This window comes from Berghia stephanieae, chromosome 6 (genome assembly GCF_034508935.2).
Source record: "Berghia stephanieae isolate SIO BIC M18660-M18661 chromosome 6, UCSD_Bste_1.3, whole genome shotgun sequence".
In the NCBI taxonomy this organism is placed as follows: domain Eukaryota; kingdom Metazoa; phylum Mollusca; class Gastropoda; order Nudibranchia; family Aeolidiidae; genus Berghia; species Berghia stephanieae.
In genome coordinates, this window is record NC_088365.1 from 54179741 (window position 1) to 54189740 (window position 10000).

A 10000-nucleotide genomic window follows, 5' to 3' on the forward strand; every position below is an offset into this window, starting at 1 on the left:
CAGACGGAAAAGAAAATGGAGAATCATTCTTCGGTGAATACCTAGGTTTGAGATGAGGGTCATTTTAAACGGCCGATATTTGAAGGACGAGTTTTCTGCCCAAATTTGTGTGATATTTTTCACAATACAGTCCTTCTACATGTTAAGTGTTGCTGTTGGCTAGGGAGTCCTTGTAAAGCGCTTTGAGCGCATTTAGTGGATATTGCGCTATATAAAAGCTCTAGTTTATTCCGTTATCACAGAAATCCTGACCAGAATGTAAACAAAGAAACGCCCGTCTCCACAACAACGAAGTCCAGCTTTGTCTCTAATCTTTACGGCAATAATACTCGACTCAAAAAAAAAAAACAACACGTATTTAAAAATTTGGCCAGAAAACTCTTCCTTCAAATATCGGCCGATTAAAATGACCCTCATCATGTCAAAAACTCTCAAACCTGGGTCTTCCGTGAAGTCCCAGGTTTGAGATATTTTGACAAGATGAGGATCATTTTAAACGGCCGATATTTGAAGGACGAGTTTTCTGGCCAAATTTTTAAATACCTACTTGTTTTTTGTTTTTTCAGAAAACAGTACAATGACGTGATGGTCTTCCATTAACAGCGAGTCCGCTCCTCGTAATGGCGAAATCTTTTCTCCTAACGCACAAATCAATAGATAGAACGAAGTTGACGTCACTCGGGTCTTTGTTATTGCTTCTCGCCATCCATGTTTATGAGTAATTCTCACTAAATTGTATTAACCAGACTATAAACGTTCAAGGTTACACATAGTTTTGTGTGTTGGTTCGTTATACTTCCGGATGGCAAAGTTGTGAGTTTCTTAGCCAAGCGCATACTATATATAAATGATGTCAGGATATTCTGGCTGGCATTGTTGTGACTAAGCACATCATGCAGGTTTCTTCCTATGACGTAGGAATCTTCAAGCTTGGAGCTTTCATATAGCGCAACATCCACTTGTATTCAAAGCGCTGGACAATCTGTCCGCGGCCATGTACGACATTCAAGAAGCCTCTGAGGGGATGTTACAGTAATCTTTCTCTACAAAAAAAAAAAACAAAACAAACAAAACAAACAAACAAAAAAAAAAAGCTGATAACAAGAAGAACCCCCCCCCCCCCCCCCCCCAAAAGAAAAACCGAGCTTTTACATAGAGCACTTTCTACTAAACGTTCTCAAAGCGCTTTCCAAAAGGGCCATGACCAACAGCAACCCGCAACATGTAGAACGAGACATGACACTTGTTAAGTGGTATTGTAATATTTCTTTCCGACATAGACAAAGCTATTAACAGCCAGGTACTCATTTTACACCCGAGTACAGTGAGAGAATGTGAGTAAAGAGCTTTTTCAAAGGACTCAACAATACGCCGCTCGGGACTCGAACCCAGGTCCTTTCGATCTGAAAGCGAGTGTCATACCTCTAGAACGCATTAGCCGCTGTTTTTTTGGGTTTTTTTTGGGGGGGGGGGGGGGTTTAAAGGGTTTTACGGCGCTTGCAACACATTTAGGTTATATCAGCGCCAGTAAAAAGAAAGAAAATGGGATAGTAAAAAGTTCTAGAATTACAATTAAAGCACCCAAGAAAAGGTAAGACAAAGGGGAATTGGTTCAAATAGGAAACAGATATAGATTCCAAGAGCACACTATCAAAGTACTTTCGTTTGAGATCACCTAAAAGTCTCATCCAGTCACAAGCACAAGATCCAACTAAGAGGAATACACTCAAATGTTTACAAATCATATAATGTGTACACAAAACATAATACAATGCATAACAGAGAGATGATTTGCAAGGAAAAAAATATCATCTCCCAAAACTAACTATACATTTGACTGTTTACCTCTCAGCGAGGGTATCCGGTCAGAGCCATGTCAAAACCAAGTTATCTCATTCCAAGACAAAGACAGAAAGCAATTGGAAAACAGATAAATGTGGATAGAAGACACAGTAAGGACCTCCTTTCCCACTATGGGAGGTCAGGAACCCCGCCCAGTAATTAGCCGCTGTTACCGGCGGGTTTTCATTTGCATCTGAGTGCAGTGAGATAACAAAGTGTCTATCCCAAAGACTCAACGTTGCACCACCCAGAGCGAGACTCGAACCAGGTACCTACCAGTCGGAAGGCAAGTGTCATAGCATAAAACCACAAGGCCATATGAATTGATATTAAACCTTCAGAGCCACAATACCCATAGAACCGGACTCTATCTCAGTTTGATAGTAGCATTAATAGGACAATAGCAATTGCTTGCTACCCTTTAAATAGGACATTGCTCTAGAGAAAAGTAATTTCCACCAGATCTAATAGACCCAGCTACCCAATCACAGCTGGATGGACAGGGCGATAGAAAAAAGGAAAAAATTTGAAAGAAAGAACAAAAAAAAAAAAAAATAAAAAAAAATAAAGGAAAAATCTTGACTGCTCACGTGTCCCTTGGCGTGTGAATTGAGTGACCTACCAACTGAGCTATCGCGACCCCCAAGGAAATGGAAGCACGAAGGAATCTTCCTCTAGAACCCGACGCCTGTAAATGTAACCCGCAGTGTCAAACTGCTGTGTTGTTGAGGTGACCTTTATGCCGAATATTGAGTTCGTCAAATTTTAAATAAAAACTTGACTTTTATATTACGAAATGCCAATTAATTCACTCAACCCTAACACCGACCATATCCGTAGTTTATCCTGGTTTACTTTTACCCCATGCCTATTTATTACATTTTTATGAGACAAATTATAGGCGTACTAACAAAGCTGATATTTTTAATTTTTACATGTTAATGATAGTTGAATAAAACTATCTGTGTACATGCTCATTTTTAATACATTTTTCCCATTTTGAAAAGTAGCAAAAATCTCTACGATTGAGTGAGTTAAACGTGCTCAATGCGCTTTACTGGGGGTCCCCAGCCAATAGCAACACTTGACATGCATTCGATATGACAATTTTTCAGACAGACAACACTGTTAATGGCCAGGTACTCATTTTACACCCGATTACGGTGAGATAATATCAGTAAAGGGCCTTTTCAAAGGACTCAACTATGCGCCGCTCGAGACTCGAACCCAGGACCTTCCGATCCGAAGGCTAGTGTCATACCATTAGACCACACAGCCGCACGGAAAATGAGACCAAGCTTCCCGTATCATCACTCTGAAACCAGAAGATCACCATATACACAAGGCATGTATCAAGTCCTCCGGAAGAGTAGTTTTACACTTCCAATGAGATAGGAACCAGTATATTTGACATCACACTTTTCTCCCCTATGGCCAAATAAAATGATGAGAAGATTGCTTTTAAATTTAAATCATAGTCCATGTATTTCACATCCAGATAGACAATGACTCAACACTATCACGTGATCTGTAGGACACAATGTGGACAAGTCAACAACAACAACAACAACAACAACAACAACAACAACAACAAAAGTGATTTATATTATTTTACAAAAATTATGCTTTTATTTACCATTTTTCATTATATTTTGTGAAAAAATCTTAACTCACAACAATATTGGCTAGTGATAACGTGAGTAAAAATCGTAAAAATCTGTAAAAGTTAGTGACAAGGAATGGTCTATATACAAAACATCAGTTTCAATATTTGCAATGGTTTATGTTGAACTCAAATAAATGGAGCTACTTGAGATTTCCACAAAACGACGACGGCGAAGAAGAAGAAGAAGAAGAAGAAGAAGTTTTTTTGTTTGTTTGTTGCTTTAGGTCTCTTCCAACACAATTGAGGTTATATGAGAGACCGCTGAAACAAAAAAACAAGCAATCTAACAAAAATAGTACAAATGTAAATCAAAATCATAACCTAAAGATATCATAAGCTAAATTATAAATAACCAAGAACAAACAGGCAGAGGATTTACAGGAAAAAAAATATCCCCTGTCAAAAATACAATCACAAACCAAAGAAGCAGGATAGGCTAGTAAAGAGAAGAAGAAACGACATCACTATCGGATCGTACACCCATGCGAACATCATAGGTATATGATTCAAGGGTGATGCTCCCATCCAACCACCCGCAAGAAGAAGAAGAAGAAGAAAGAAGAAGAAGAAGAAGAAGAAGAAGAAAGAAGAAGAGAAGAAGAAGAAGAAGAAGAAGAGAAGAAAAGAAGAAGAAGAAGAAGAAGAAAGAAGAAGAAGAAGAAGAAGAAAGAAGAAAGAAGAAGAAGAAGAAGAAGAAGAAGAAGAAGAAGAAGAAGAAGAAGAAGAAGAAAGAAGAAGAAGAAAGAAGAAGAAGAAGAAGAAGAAGAAGAAGAAGAAGAAGAAGAAGAAGAAGAAGAAAGAAGAAGAAGAAGAAAGAAGAGAAGAAAAAGAAGAAGAAGAAGAAGAAGAAGAAGAAGAAGAAGAAGAAGAAGAAGAAGAAGAAGAAGAAGAAGAAGAAGAAGAAGAAGAAGAAGAAGAAGAAGAAGAAGAAGAAGAAGAAGAAGAAGAAGAAGAAGAAGAAGAAGAAGAAGAAGAAGAAGAAAGAAGAAGAAGAAGAAGAAGAAGAAGAAGAAGAAGAAGAAGAAGAAGAAGAAGAAGAAGAAGAAGAAGAAGAAGAAGAAGAAGAAAAGAAGAAGAAAGAAGAAGAAGAAGAAGAAGAAGAAGAAAAAGAAGAAGAAGAAGAAGAATAAGAAGAAGAAGAAGAAGAAGAAGAAGAAGAAGAAGAAGAAGAAGAAGAAGAAGAAGAAGAAGAAGAAGAAGAAGAAGAAGAAGAAGAAGAAGAAGAAGAAGAAGAAGAAGAAGAAGAAGAAGAAGAAGAAGAAAATAATGAGAAAAAGTTGCCTCGGTTCACATATAATTGTCACAACACAAGCCACCTGTCGATTTTAACAAGTCATCTGCCGTACTCAGACAGACACATATTTCAGAAATTGACAAGAAAATTCGTCCTTCAAATATCGATCGATTAAACTGACTCCCATCTTGACAAAAACTCTCAAACCTGGGACCTCCAAGTAACTCCCCGATTTGAGAGGGTTTTTTTTGGACAAGATGGGGGTCATTTAATCGATCGATATTTGAAGGACGAGTTTTCTGGTCAAATCTTTAGATACCTTCTTCTTCTTCGTTGTGTAGAAACCTCAAGTTTTGAGGACCGAGCTACATGTATTTGATGTTGGAATAAATCATTTGAAAAGAATGAAATTGATGAAGGATTGTTGATGTGTCATGATGTATTATTATGAACGTTGGGCGTCGTCAGGATGGCATGGAATACACAGTGATGCTGAATGAGTCAAGGATCGGGACTGTCCGATTCCGCTACATCAGATGGTAGAGGATTCAATAGTCTGATAGATGTTTGTTTTTAATGGTTTTACGGCGCTTGCAACACATTTAGATCATATAAGCGCCAGTAAAAAGGAAGAAAATGGGATAGTAAAAAGTTCTAGAATTACAATTAAAGCACAAAATAAAAGGTAAGACAAAGGGGAATTGGTTCAAATAGGGAACAGATGTAGATTCAAATAGAACACCGTCAAAGTACTTAGTTTGAGATCACCTAAAAGTCTCATCCAGACACAAGCCAGGGTCCCAGCTAAGAGGAATACACTCAAATGTTTACCAATCATATAATATAATAGTAAACTAAACATAATACAATGCATAACAGGGAGATGATTTACAAGGAAAAAAATATCATCTCCCAAAACAATAACTATGCATTTAACTGTTTCCCTCCCAGCCAGGACTCCGGCCAGGGCCAGGACAAAACCAAGTAATCTCATTCTAAGACAAAGACAGAAAGCAAGTTGGAAAATATATATAGGGGGATAGAAGACACAGTATGTACCTCCCTGCCCACTATAGTCTGATAGAAAATGAGTGGATGCGACGTGTGCTCATTAGCAGGTCTGATAACCCAAATAGATACAGGCTCATTGGTGTAATGGAAATACTCTCAAACCAACGCATAGCAGTGTTTGTTGTTTGTTTTTAAGGGTTTTACGGCGCTTGCAACACATTTAGGTTATATCAGCGCCAGTAAAAAGGAAGATAATGGGATAGTAAAAAGTTCTAGAATTACAATTAAAGAACCCCAAAAAAAGTGAGACATGGGGGAACTGGGAATGTTTTGTTTTTGTTTTTGAGGGTTTTACGGCACTTGCAACACATTAAGGTCATATCAGCGCCAGTAAAAAGGAAGAAATGAGATAGTAAAAAGTTATAGAATTCAATTAAAGCACCCAAGAAAAAGTAAGACAAAGGGGAATTTGTTCAAATAGGAAACAGATGTAGATTCCAAGAGCACACCATCAAAGTACATAGGTTGAAATCACCTAAAAGTCTCATCCAGACACAAGCACAGGTCCCCACTAAGAGGAATACACTCAAATGTTAACAAATCAAATATAATATGTAAATAAAACATAATACAGTACATAACATAGAGATGATTTACAAGGAAAAAAATATCATCTCCCAAAGCAATAACTATACATTCGACTGTTTCCCTCTCAACCAAGGACTCCAACCAAGGTTAGGACAAAACCAAGCAATCTCACTCCAAGACAAAGACAGAAAGCAAGTTGGAAAACAGATATAAGGGGATAGAAGACACAGTATGTACCTCCCTGCCCGCTATGGGAGGTCAGGATCCCCACCCAGGGAACTGGGAACAAATAGGGATCAGATGTAGATTCCAAGAGCATACCATCAATGTACTTACTTTGAGATCACCTATTAGTCTCATCCGGACACAAGCACAAAATCCAACAAGGAGGAACACACTCAAATGCTTACATTATACATTCAAAATAAAAATAATAATACATAACAGAGAGATGATTTACAAGGAAAAAAATATCATCTCCCAAAACAATAACTATGCATTTGACTGTTTCCCTCCCAGCCAGGACTCCGACCAGGGCCAGGAAAAAAAAGCAAGTAATCTCATTCCAAGACAAAGGCAGAAAGCATGTTGGAAAACAGATATAAGGGTATAGAAGACACAGTATGTACCTCCCTGCCCGCAGTGTTAAAACAGGCCCATTATTGTGCTTGGTTACCAGACTTGCAAATCTTCGCATGTCGAGTAGATGGAATTGGTGGTCACTGAATTGATTACCAATTTCTGGATTAAAGAAAAAAGAAAATGTTAACCACAAAAATTCACACAAAATTAAATCATGACTTTCTCTAAATATAATATAATAATTATATATATATTATATATATATATATATATATATATATATATATATATATATATATATATATATATATATATTCAATTCGAATGTTATTACAATTAAGGGGGAAGTAATCGTTATTAACACTTGTTAATACAGTTTAAGTACGTGAATACAATGTGCATAGTATCATAATTTGTTACAAATTGCCTCTAACCTGTAACCTGTCGGACACACAGGACAAGTCATAGAAAATGAAGCTGTTGTTATATTTATTTTTGACTATTACTCTTTACAGTCCACAATTTCTAGCAGCCTAGAAAATGGGATAGTAAAAAGTTCTAGAATTACAATTAAAGCACCCAAGAGAGAGTAAGACAAAGGGTTTGTTTTTGTTTTTAAGGGTTTTACGGCGCTTGCAACACATTTAGGTTATATCAGCGCCAGTAAAAAGGAAGAAAATGGGGTAGTAAAAAGTTCTAGAATTACAATTAAAGCACCCAAGAGAGAGTAAGACAAAGGGTTTGTTTTTGTTTTTAAGGGTTTTACGGCGCTTGCAACACATTTAGGTTATATCAGCGCCAGTAAAAAGGAAGAAAATGGGATAGTAAAAAGTTCTAGAATTACAATTAAAGCACCCAAGAGAGAGTAAGACAAAGGGTTTGTTTTTGTTTTTAAGGGTTTTACGGCGCTTGCAACACATTTAGGTTATATCAGCGCCAGTAAAAAGGAAGAAAATGGGTAGTAAAAAGTTCTAGAATTACAATTAAAGCACCCAAGAGAGAGTAAGACAAAGGGTTTGTTTTTGTTTTTAAGGGTTTTACGGCGCTTGCAACACATTTAGGTTATATCAGCGCCAGTAAAAAGGAAGAAAATGGGGTAGTAAAAAGTTCTAGAATTACAATTAAAGCACCCAAGAGAGAGTAAGACAAAGGGTTTGTTTTTGTTTTTAAGGGTTTTACGGCGCTTGCAACACATTTAGGTTATATCAGCGCCAGTAAAAAGGAAGAAAATGGGATAGTAAAAAGTTCTAGAATTACAATTAAAGCACCCAAGAGAGAGTAAGACAAAGGGTTTGTTTTTGTTTTTAAGGGTTTTACGGCGCTTGCAACACATTTAGGTTATATCAGCGCCAGTAAAAAGGAAGAAAATGGGATAGTAAAAAGTTCTAGAATTACAATTAAAGCACCCAAGAGAGAGTAAGACAAAGGGTTTGTTTTTGTTTTTAAGGGTTTTACGGCGCTTGCAACACATTTAGGTTATATCAGCGCCAGTAAAAAGGAAGAAAATGGGGTAGTAAAAAGTTCTAGAATTACAATTAAAGCACCCAAGAGAGAGTAAGACAAAGGGTTTGTTTTTGTTTTTAAGGGTTTTACGGCGCTTGCAACACATTTAGGTTATATCAGCGCCAGTAAAAAGGAAGAAAATGGGGTAGTAAAAAGTTCTAGAATTACAATTAAAGCACCCAAGAGAGAGTAAGACAAAGGGTTTGTTTTTGTTTTTAAGGGTTTTACGGCGCTTGCAACACATTTAGGTTATATCAGCGCCAGTAAAAAGGAAGAAAATGGGATAGTAAAAAGTTCTAGAATTACAATTAAAGCACCCAAGAGAGAGTAAGACAAAGGGTTTGTTTTTGTTTTTAAGGGTTTTACGGCGCTTGCAACACATTTAGGTTATATCAGCGCCAGTAAAAAGGAAGAAAATGGGGTAGTAAAAAGTTCTAGAATTACAATTAAAGCACCCAAGAGAGAGTAAGACAAAGGGTTTGTTTTTGTTTTTAAGGGTTTTACGGCGCTTGCAACACATTTAGGTTATATCAGCGCCAGTAAAAAGGAAGAAAATGGGGTAGTAAAAAGTTCTAGAATTACAATTAAAGCACCCAAGAGAGAGTAAGACAAAGGGTTTGTTTTTGTTTTTAAGGGTTTTACGGCGCTTGCAACACATTTAGGTTATATCAGCGCCAGTAAAAAGGAAGAAAATGGGATAGACAAATTCTAGAATTACAATTAAAGCACCCAAGAGAAAGTAAAACAAAGGGGAACTGGGAACGTTTTGTTTTTGTTTTTAAGGGTTTTACGGCGCTTGCAACACATTTAGGTTATATCAGTGCCAGTAAAAAGGAAGAAAATGGGTAGTAAAAAGTTCTAGAATTACAATTAAAGCACCCAAGAGAGAGTAAGACAAAGGGTTTGTTTTTGTTTTTAAGGGTTTTACGGCGCTTGCAACACATTTAGGTTATATCAGCGCCAGTAAAAAGGAAGAAAATGGGATAGTAAAAAGTTCTAGAATTACAATTAAAGCACCCAAGAGAAAGTAAAACAAAGGGGAACTGGGAACAAATAGGGATCAGATGTAGATTCCAAGAGCATACGATCAATGTACTTAGTTTGTACTTAGATCACCTAAAAGTCTCATCTGGACACAAGCACAAGATCCAACAAAAAGGAATACACTCAAATGATTACATTATACATTCAAATTAACAAATATAATAATACATAACAGTAACAGAGAGATGATTTACAAGGAAAAAAAATATCATCTCCCAAAACAATATCTATGCATTTGACTGTTTCCCTCCCAGCTAGGACTCCGGCCAGGGCGAGGACAAAACCAAGTAATCTCATTCCAAGACAAAGACAGGCAGCATGTTGGAAAACAGATATAAGGAGATAGAAGACACAGTATGTACCTCCCTGCCCGCTATGGGAGGTGGCAACCCTGTACGACCAATGTGCACATATTTAACAGGTCTGATAACACAAAGCTATCATGGGCCTGTTATAACATTGTTGTAATGGACAATAATTTGCGTCGATTTGAGAGTATTTCCATTACAACAATGAACCCATGACAAATT